General features: G+C 40.3%; 1 protein-coding gene across 8 annotated transcripts in view; it reads left to right on the top strand.

The window, feature by feature from the left end:
- LOC101674547 (protein NPAT) overlaps positions 1-11,063 on the top strand; it is a 69,813-nt gene that overhangs the window by 52,789 nt on the left and 5,961 nt on the right. For 4 of the 8 annotated variants that reach the window (XR_001181517.2, XR_006605958.1, XR_006605959.1 and 1 more), the window contains exons 18-21: positions 2,478-2,628; positions 5,176-5,360; positions 8,637-9,136; positions 10,625-10,750. The gene's annotated coding sequence lies outside the window, so the exon portion shown is untranslated. The remainder of the gene's footprint in view (positions 1-2,477; positions 2,629-5,175; positions 5,361-8,636; positions 9,137-10,624; positions 10,751-11,063) is intronic. The other 4 variants (XR_001181518.2, XR_006605957.1, XR_006605956.1 and 1 more) reach the window with 4 other exon arrangements.

Genomic DNA, 11,063 nt, shown 5'->3' with positions numbered 1-11,063 from the left:
TTCTTAAAGGATCATCAACCATATTGCCTCTGCTGTATTCCTCATCTCCATGACCTGCTTATTTTATAACTGGAAGTTTGTACCATTGATCTTCATTTTAAAGATGTGCCAGTAACACACCATGTTAATGACTAGGAAATCTGTTTTAGGTTTTATTTTTTATTTGAGCCACTTACTGAATGAGCTCTTTTAGAGCTAATGGTTTCCCTGATGCTTAGTTTTTATTTACTAAGTATGTATCCTCTCTGAATAATTTTCTAATTTCATTTCTTCTTACTGTGGTGATGAGAACTTCAAATACAACAAATAATGATCAAAGTGGGCTTCCATGTCTTAGTCCTCATTTTAATGAGAATGTTAAGTACAATGTTGTATTTTCTTTGTAGTGTTTGAAGAATTTACATGAGGAATATCTGTTAATTAGGTGCTCTTCTGACATCAGTTAAAGTATTTTTATTAAATCCGTGAATTTTGTTTTTATATTAATAATTCTAATATTGTGTGCTTTGCAGTCTTACTGATGTCTGAGTATAAATTTGGTTTGTCAACATTTTATTTAAATGTTTACTTCTGGGACGCCTGGGTGGCTCAGTTGGTTGGACGACTGCCTTCGGCCCAGGTCATGATCCTGGAGTCCCGGGATCGAGTCCCACATCAGGCTCCCAGCTCCATGGGGAGTCTGCTTCTCTCTCTGACCTTCTCCTCATTAATGCTCTCTCTCACTGTCTCTCTCTCAAGTAAATAAATAAAATCTTAAAAAATAAAATAAAATAAAAAATAAAAAAATAATAAATAAAATCTTAAAAAAAATAATAATAAATGTTTACTTCTAATGAGATTGGTTTCAAGCTTATGCCAGGTTTGTTGGGTTTTTTTTTCCTATTGAATTTGGAACTTACCATCTCTTTCTAGTTTATCTAAATATTGGAATAGTAAATAGTGCTTGTTTGAGGATTCACTTGATGGTTAAGACAAGGCATGCGGAGCATTTAGGTCAATGTCTGGAACATATGCATTTTCACAACTAGATCCCTGTGCTGGTTTTTTTATTTCCATATTCTGCAGGAGATTATTTAGAATGGTAACTGACTATTCCTGAAACGAAATCATTGAAGCTGGCAGGCTTTTTCTGCAGTAGTTTAGGTGTTTTTTTCCTCAAAATTTCTTCTAGGCTGATTGGTCCTGTCAAGCTTGGAGCTTTTTTCTGAATTACATATATTTTTCCCCTAAATCTTGGTGGTTCTCCTTAGAGACGAATTTTCTGACAAAATCACCTGTTACATTAACAATTTTATACTTTCTGATTGACTGATTTGTCATTTATTCTTTTTTTTTTTTTTAAGATTTTATTTATGTGAGAGAGAGACAGTGAGAGCATGAGCAAGGAGGTCAGAGGGAGACGCAGACTCCCTGTGGAGCTGGGAGCCTGATGTGGGACTAGATCCCGGGACTCCGGGATCATGACCAGAGCTGAAGGCAGTCGCTTAACCAACTGAGCCATCCAGGTGCCAATTCTTTTTTTTTTTTTTAAGATTTTATTTATTTATTTGTCAGAGAGTGAGCACAGGCAGACAGAGTGGCAGTCAGAGTGGTAGGCAGAGAGGCACAGGGAGAAGCAGGCTCCCTGCTAAGCAAAGGAGCCTGATGTGGGAATTGATCCCAGGACACTGGGATCATGACCCGAGGTGAAGGCAGCTGCTTAACCAACTGAGCCACCCAGGCATCCCCCTTGGCGCCCATTTATTCTTAATGTTTGCTCTTTTCCTCAGAGTTCTTTTCCATGTTTAATTTTCTTAAATTGAATGGTTACCTGGCTTTTTTTCCTTTTACACTTGATCTTAGCCAAAAGGCTGAGAAGCAGTGGCTTTTTTTCCTTTTAAAACTATGTAAGCATTTGGGGCGCCTGGGTTGCTAGGTGGGTTAAGCCTCTGCCTTTAGCTCAGGTCATGATCCCAGGGTCCTGGAATCCAGCCCTGCATTGGGCTCTCTGCTCAATAGAGAGCCTGCTTCTCCTCTCTCTCTCTGTCAAATAAATAAATAAAATCTTAAAAAAAAAAAAAACCACCTGTAAGCATTTAATTAAGGCTATGAATTTAGTTCTGATTTCACCTTTAAGACATCAAAATTTGGAAGATGAGGTAAGTACTTTCATTTTTTTTGGTTATTTTTTAATGTTTAACTTAATAACTTAGAATAAAGTAGCATGCTAATTTTCAATTTATTTTTTGCTTTTAATTTGTTTTTATCATTCTTGTAAAAAGATCAGTTGATATTTCTGTAAATCTTGTTATACTCTGTTTATAAAGATACTAGGTTTGGTATTTTACATTTTCCCATCTAACTTTGCTTTACCACTTTTGTCATAAACCTTTACTTTCCCATTATTACTCTCTTGGCTATAGTTTTTGCTTCAGTTGATTTGGTATCAGTGTTCAGGGCATAGTCTCTAACTATCATAACTGCATTTTTTTTTTCAGCTTTATTGTGTTAAAATTGATGACTAAAGTTGTTAAGATAACTGAAGCGGACATCAGGAGTCGATCTGCAGTAGGTCGTGGAAGGATTCCTCCCGTCAAGTGAAGAACCGTCCAGCACCTCACCTGTTCCTCTTGGCTGTATGTGGGATGTGTGAGTTCTCTCTCAGCACGTTTCAATTCTGTAATACAGTGTTGCCAACCATAGGCACCACGTGATACATTAGACCCTCGAACTTCATCTTAAGGCTGAAATTTTGTACCAATTTAAAAAGCTCCCTATTGGGCGCCTGGGTGGCTCAGTGGGTTAAGCTGCTGCCTTCGGCTCAGGTCATGATCTCAGGGTCCTGGGATCGAGGCCCGCATCTGGCTCTCTGCTCAGCAGGGAGCCTGCTTCCCTCTTTCTCTCTCTCTGCCTGCCTCTCCATCTACTTGTGATTTCTCTCTGTCAAATAAATAAATAAAATCTTTAAAAAAAAAAAAAAAAAAGCTCCCTGTTTGCGCCTCCCACGGCCACTCCCCAGGCCCCAGCGCCCAGCAGGTACTTTCCTTCTCTATTTCTAAGAGTTTGGCTTTTTCTTTTTTAATAGATTTCATATATAAGTAATATCATGCAATATTTGTCTTTGGTTTATATCAATAAGTACAATGCACTCAAGATCCACCTGTGGTACTGCAAATGCAGAATGTCTGTCTTATGGCTGAATAACCCTCCGCTGCATACGGTTAGCGCCCTTCGTTAGCTTGGCTGTTCGCCGGCTGCCGCTTAGGCGTCCCCGTGTCTTAGCTGCTGTAGGTCGTGCTGGGGAAGCTGCGGTGAACATGGAAGCACACGTGTCTTTTGCCAGTATGCTGTTCATTTCCTTGGGGTATACAGACACACATACACACATGTATATGTGTGTCCACAAGTAAGTGGGCTGGATCATATTTTTTCTGATTTTTCTTCTTGAATTCTTGAGGACGCTCCATGCTGTTTTCCATAATGAGGGCACCAGTGGACATTCCCAGCCCCCGGGCGCGAGGGTTCTCTTCGCCTCTTGGCCGATGCTTTCGTCCTTGATGACGGCCATTCTGATCGGTGCGAGGTGGTTTGTCGTTGTTCTGATTTGCGTTTCTCAGATGACTACTGACTTTGAGTAACCGTTTCACAGATCTGTAGGTCATTTATAGATCTTCCTTGGAAAAATGTCTATTCTTATCCTCTGCCCAGTTTTTAGTTCAGTTGGTTTTTTGCTGTTGAGTTCTGTGAGGTTTTTTTGACATTAACTGCTTATCAGATAATTTGTAAATATAAAATATAATATAATATTAATATAAATATAATTTGTAAGTATTCTTTCCGCTTCCGTACATTGTCTTTTCTTTTCACTGATGGTTCTTAGGCTGTGCACAAGCTTTTTAGGTTTGATAAAATCAGGCTAATTTATTTGCTTTTGATTTTGGTATCAGATTCAAAAAAAAAAAACATTGCCAAGATCTATATCCAGAAGGTCACTTTCTATGTATTCTTCTAGAGCTTTATGATTTCAGATCTTAGTACATTTTGAGGTAATTTTTGTGTATGGTGTAAAATAGGAGTCTGTGTACCTGTCCAGTTTTCCCAATACCATTTGCTGAAGAAATTCTCCTTTCCCAATTTTATATTTTTGGCTCCTTTGCCCTAAACTAATTGCTTATGTGTTGCATAGATTTATATCTAGGCCCTCTGTTCTATTGATCTTTGTGTCTGTTTTATACCAGTACTGTACTGTTGTGATTACTGTAGCTTTGTCTGAAGTCAGAAAGTGTGTTTCCTCCAGCTTTGTTATTCCCATCAAAATTGCTTTGGCTATTCAGGGTCTTTTGTAGTTCCATACAAATTTTTAGGATTGTTTATTCTATTTCCGTGAAAAATGCCACTGAAATTTTGATAAGGATAGCACTGAATCTGTAGAGGAGTAGTATGGACATTATTATTAATTCTTCCAGTCCATCAGCATGGGATATCTTTCCATTTGATTCTTTTTTAGTTTCTTCCATAAAATCTTACTTGTATCCATGTGCAGATCTTTCGCCTTCCTGACTACATTTATTACTACTTTATTCTTTTTTGACAAAATTATAAATGGGATTATTAATGTCTCTGTTAGTAGTATGTTAGTGTATATAAATGCAGCTGACTTTTGTATACTTATCTTATGTCCTTTAACTTTACCAAATTCATTTATTAGTTAACATTTTTTTGTCAAGTCTTTATGGTGTTCTGTATATCATGTATCATCTGTAAGTAGAGGCAATTTTACTTCCTTTCTGATTTGGATGCTTTTTATTTCTTTTACTTGCCTAATTCTCTGGCTAGGACTTCCAGTTAATTGTTGAGAGTGGGCATTGTTGTCTCGTTCTTGATCTTAGGGGGAAAACTTTCAGCTTTACAGCTATTCAAAGTATGTTAGCTGTGGGCTTGTCATGGATGACCTTCATTTTGTCGAGGTACCTTGTCTCTGTGTCCAGTATGTTGGGAGTTACTATCATGAATAGATTTTCAATTTTGTCAAATGCTTTTTGTCCCAACTATAGAGATGATCCTATGAATTTTACATTTTGTTAAATTATGTATCACATTAATGTGCTATAGAATTTTGTTTGCTAATACGTTGTTCAGGCCTTTTTTTTTTTTTTTTTTTTTTTTTTTTTAAGATTTTATTTATTTATTTGACAGACACAGTGAGAGCATGAGCACAAGCAGGGGGAGTAAGAGAGAGAAAGCAGATTCCCTGCTGAGCGAGGAGCCTGATGTGGGACCAATCCCAGGAAACTGATCGTGGCCAGAGCTGAAGGCGGACACTTAACCAACTAAGCCACCCAGTTGCCCTTTGCAGCTGTGTTCGTCAAGGGTATTAGCTGGTAATTTTTCCTTCTTAGAGTGTCTTTGTCCAGTTTTGGTATCCGGGTTCTGCTGTCCTCATAAAACGATTTTGGAAGTGTACCATCTTCTTGCTTCTTTTTCTTTTCCAAGATTTTTTTTTTTTCTTCAAATTTATTTGAGAGAGAGCACTAGCGAGAGTGAGGACACACAAGTGAGGGTTAGAGGGAAAGGGAGAAACAGACTCCCTGCTCAGCAGGGAGCCCAGCGTGAGGCTCTATCCCGGGACCCTGGGATCATCACCTGAAAGCAGTTGCTTAACCGACCGAGCCACCCAGGCGCCCCCTCTTCTTCTGTTTAAATGTTTGACAGAATTAACCAGTGAAGCTGTCTGGTCCTAGACTTTACTGTGTGAGGGTTTTGACTACTGATTCAGTGTCCTTACTATTAATTGGTTTGTTCAGATACACTGCTTCTTCATGATTCCATCTTGTAGGTTGTATGTTTCTGGAAATATATCCATTTCTCCTAGGTTTTCCAATATGTTGGTAATTCAGTGTAGTCCCTTATTATCTGTGTATTTGTGTGCTATTCGTGAAATGTCTCCTCCTTCATTTATACTTTATTTGCTGGAGTTCTCTTATTTCTATTCTGATTTTAGTATATGTGCTGCCAAAGCAAATTCTGTTATTTTCTTGGTAAGGGTAGCTAATGGTGTTTCTGTTTTTGCCTTTAAAAAAATCCGCTCTTAACTCTGTTGGTCTGTATTATTGTCATTTTAGTCTCCATTTCTTTCTACTCTGATCTTTAGTATTTCCTTCTTTTACTAACATAGGGCTTGGTTTGTTCTTCCTTTTCTAGTTCCTCAAGGTATAGTTGATGTGTTTATTTGAGATTGTTTGAGGTCTTCCTTGATTTGTAATGTGAGCACTTATCACTGGGGACCTCCCTACTAAAATTGCTTTTGGGGCACCTGGGTGGCTCAGTGGTTAAAGCCTCTGCTTTTGGCTCAGGTCATTGTCCCTGGGTCCTGGGATCGAGCCCCACATCGGGCTCTCTGCTCAGTGGGGAGCCTGCTTCCCCCTCTCTCTCTGCCTACTTGTGATCTCTGTCAAATAAATAAATAAAAATCTTTTTAAAAAAAGAAAAAAAAGAATTGCTTTTGCTGCATCCTGTAAGTTCTAGTATGTTGTACTTCCATTTTCATTTGTGTCCATGTTTTTTTAAGATTTTATTTGTAAGTAATCTCTGTACACAACACAGGGCTCAGACTCACAACCTGGAAATCCATTGTCACTTGGTCTGCTGACTGAACCAGCCAGTCGCCTGCGTCAGGACTTTGTGTATTTCTCTTTCAATTTCTTTGACCTGTTGATTATCAGTGGCATGTTTTTAACCACCATGTGTCTGTGAATTTTCTAGTTTTTCCTTCTTATAATTGATTTCTAGTTGTATACCACTGTTAGAAAAATCGCTGGATATGATTTCAATCACCTTAAACTTAGATTTCTTTTGTGGCCTCACCTGTCGTAAGTCTTGGCTGGTGTTCCAGATGCTTCTGAGATGAACGTGTATTCTGAGGTTGGATGGGATGTTCTGTAAATATCTAAGTCCATCCAATCCGACATGTTATTCAAGTCCAATGTTCCCTTACTGGTTTTGTCTAGATCATCTGTCCGTTGTTGAAGTGGGACACTGAAGTCTCCTACTGTGGCATTCTGCTCCTCTGTTAGGTGTGTATCTATTTCAAATGGTTTAACCTCCTGTTGGATTGCCCCCCACCTTCTTTTTATCTTAAACAGCTTTTGTCTTAAAGTCTATTTTGTCCAGTGAAAATACAGCTGCCCTGCTTTCTTTGGCCTCCGTACACGGAATGTCTTTTTCCAATACTTCCCTTCCAGTCTGTGTGTCCTTGAAGCTGAAGTGAGCCTCTGGCAGGCAGCATATAGTCAAGACTTTATTTCTCCGTTCAGCTACTCTGTGTCTTCTGATTGGAGAATTTATTCATTTGTATTTAAAGGTATTATTCACAGATATGGCCATTTTGTTAATTGTTCTCTGGCTGTTTTGTAATTCCTTTGTTTCTCTCTGGATCTCTTGCTCTTTGTGATTTGATCATTTTTGCAGGTTTGCATCCTTGGTTTCCTGTCTCTTTATCTTTTGTGTATCTACTGTGGGTTTGTTTTGTGGTTACCGTGAGGCTTATAGAAGATATTTATAACAATCTACTTTAAGCTATACCGCTAACTTCACACATAAAAACTACACTTTTACACTCCCCCACCACACTGGGTTTGATGTTACAATTTATGTTTATTTTTACTTTGAATATCCATTAAAAATTTTTGTAGTTGAACTTTTTAATATTCTTGTATTTTATAAGTGATTTGCCCACCACCATTATAACATTAGAGTGTGCTGAATTTGACCATGTATTTTATTTGTCTTTACCAGGGACCCAACTTTTAAATGTCTCATTGTTACTAATTAGCATCCTTTCCTTTCAGGTTGAAGAAGTCCCTTTAACATTTCTTGTTAGACTGACCCTAATGGTGATGAATTCCTTCAGCTCTTGCTTGTCTGGAAAACTCTCATTCAAATCTGAAGAACAACTTTGCTGGATAAAGTACTGGTTGGCATTTTTTTCTTTCTTTCAGCATTTCTCAGGCCTGTGGACTGCTGAAAACTCTGCACTAGTCTCAAGGGGTTTCCCTTGTAGGTAACAAGGCATTTTTTTCTCTTGCTGCTTCTAAGATTCTCTTCTTTGCTTCAGCTTTTGACAATTTAATTATAATGTCTCAACGTGGGGCTGTTGTGGATTCATCTTTTTTGGAACCCCCTGGGCTCCACAGATTTGGATTTCTGTTTGTTTCCCCAAGTTAACGGAAGTGTTCAGCCATTATTTCTTTGAGTACGTGCTCTGCCCCTGTCTTCCCCTTCTGGGGCCGCAAGTCATGCAGGTTTGTCCACTTGATGTGGTCATGATAGTGCTGTGAGTCCCCTTCATCTGTCTCCTCTTCCAATTGCGTGAGACTCGCCGTCCTGATCTCTCAGGTCCTTGCTTCCACGTGGTACAGTCTGACTCGGGTTTTCAGTTCAGTTACTCTGATTTCTCTTTGGCACTTTTATATTTTCTCTTTTGAAATTCTTACCTTGTTTGCATATTGTTCTCCCAACCCAGTGAGCATCTTTATGGCTGTTACTTGTCAGATAAATCATTTCTGTCTGTTTCATTAAGGTCTGGTTAAGTTTGGTCTTGTTCTTTTGTTTAGAAAAAAAAAATCCCTCTGTTTCTTCATTTTCCTCAACTCTCTTAGGTGGTTTCTACATACTGACCTCGTGTGGGAGACGAACCTCCTCAGCCAGCCTGGGCAGAGGTCTTGATTGTCTCTTAATCTTCTGTGGTGGCCTCTGCTGCCTTGTTTTCGGTGGCTCCCACGGCTTGAGGGTGTGACAAGGCATGAGTACGCCAGAGGTGAGGCCTGCAGTGAGCTCCTAGACGTGGGCAGGACGTGGGGCAGCAGCTGCGAAGGTATGTAGTTAAGCCTTTCCAGGGGGACGGCCAGCGACAGACCTTGTGGCCAGCAGCCTCTGGGCTGGAGCTGGGTGTGGGGGGGCAGGGAAGGCGTGGTTGCTCCTGCACCCACTAATGGTGGCTTCTTTGCTACAGTTCCTCTCCAATCCTGGAGAGCAAGCCCTGCTGCCTGTCAAAGCCGGGTGATGCGGGGACCCACCCTTCAGGCGGCACCAGACGTCCAAGCAAACTGCTTCCCGGAAGGTACCTGTGGTTTGTCAGGAGTTCAAGTGAGAGTTAGAGGTGGGTCTGCCGGCCCGGGGTCCCCGAGGCAGCACAGCCCACGCCTAGATCTGAGCTCAGTTCTCGTCTTCCAGAGACACTACCATTTTTTTCCTCTTTTGTCTTCATGCTCTCTACAACTTTATTTTGGATGATCTTTTTTTTTTTTTTTTTTTTTTTTAAGATTTTATTTAATTGACAGACAGGGACCACAAGCAGACAGAAAGGCAGGCAGAGAGAGAGGGGGAAGCAGGTTCCCTGCTGAGCAGAGAGCTCAACCCCAGGACCCTGAGATCATGACCTAAGCCGAAGGCAGAGGCTTAACCCACTGAGCCACCCAGGCGCCCCGAATGATCTTTCCTTCATATTAGAGTTCTTGTCCTGTTTCTGCCTTGACTGCTAGTAATTTGTTATGTATACCAACCTTCTCTTTTTACTTAATAATGGTTACCTTCTATAGTAATGTATTGTAGAACTTATTTTACATTCTACTGGCATTTGTCTTTAGTTAGCAAAATTTAAAAATTAAGAAAATTAAAAGTTTTACATTCTTGAATTTTCAATTTTGATTCTTTCCATGTGCTGGTAATAAAATCATTTTTGGAGGAAATACTAGAGCATATTTTTAAGCTCTTACATACCTAAGATTCCTAGTATCTTTGTTCTATTAAAAATACATAGATGTTGGTCTAGTACTTTTTTTTTTTAAATATTTTATTTATTTATTTGACAGAGATCACAGGTAGAGAGGCTGGCAGAGAGAGAGAGGGAAGCAGGCTCCCTGCTGAGCAGAGAGCCCAATGTGGGACTCGATCCCAGGACCCTGGGACCACGACCTGAGCCGAAGGCAGCAGCTTAACCCACTGAGCCACCCAGGCGCCCCTCGGTCTAGTACTTTTAAAGAAAATGACTGAGGCTACCCATTTTTCCACCTAGATGTTCTCTCTGGAATCTTACTAGGATTCTGTTAATTAATTTTGCTAATAAAATAAGGCCTCCAGAGTTGTTCTATTGTAATTAATCCTTGGATTCCACTTTGTTGTGGTTTTTTTTTTTTTTTTAAACCATTTACTCATGGGTTGTCTCTTTTTCTTTCTCATGTCACTGACGGTGCGATGCAGTGTGAATTCTGCTTGTCTCCTCTGAAGTATTCTACCACGTCTTGGGTTTTCTTTCCTTCCTTCGTCTTACCCTCTCCTGTCAGAGTCAGGGTGGGCTCAGGCTTACGGAGCACAGCTGCGACAGGACTGCTTGGACCAGACCAGCTCTGCTCCTGACCTCACAGTCAGGCCCCCAGACCTCACAGTTGGCCTAGTCTGTGCCTCAGTGTCCTTTTCTGTACATAAGAGGAAATGACAGTACCTACCTTCTTGAGTTCTTGTGAGAATCAAAGGACTTAGTACATAATGAGCCACAAGTATTAGCTGTGATTACTGTAATTTTTTTTTTAAGTTATCCCTCTGAATCTTAGTATTTTTTTCCTTGCATTGTCTTTTTGTTCCTTCTCAGGTAAGGACTCCCAGGAACCATCTGCCAAGAGACTGTGTATGCATGACCCTTTCTGCCCCTTCGCTCTCCCGCCGCCGTGCATCTCACCTGGGAAAGGAGCTTCGCTTCTCGGAAACCACTGCTGAGGTGGGTGCACTTTGCTGCTGTAGTAATCCACAGGCCAAACCCCAGGATTTTCTGACCCGCTACCCCCCAGTCCTGCATGCTAATATTGTGAGAAATTGTCCCCCCTAGACCTGAGCACATGGATCTATCCTGTTTCCAGCAACCCTGTTCTCACTTTCAGGAGTCTGATAAAGCTCAGTCAGTCTACCTGACGTTCACTGACCTGACCTCTGACCAGCCTCAGAATGTAACTGATGATTTGTTCTGTAAAACGGAAGCATCTACTTCTAAGTTACTAATAAGTACACACTGGTGTCTCAGGTAGTACAGCTTT

Source organism: Mustela putorius, unplaced genomic scaffold, assembly GCF_011764305.1.
Source record: "Mustela putorius furo isolate JIRA1106 unplaced genomic scaffold, ASM1176430v1.1 tig00000198_pilon_pilon_pilon, whole genome shotgun sequence".
NCBI lineage: Eukaryota > Metazoa > Chordata > Mammalia > Carnivora > Mustelidae > Mustela > Mustela putorius.
This window is presented reverse-complemented; position numbering and strand designations above follow the sequence as displayed.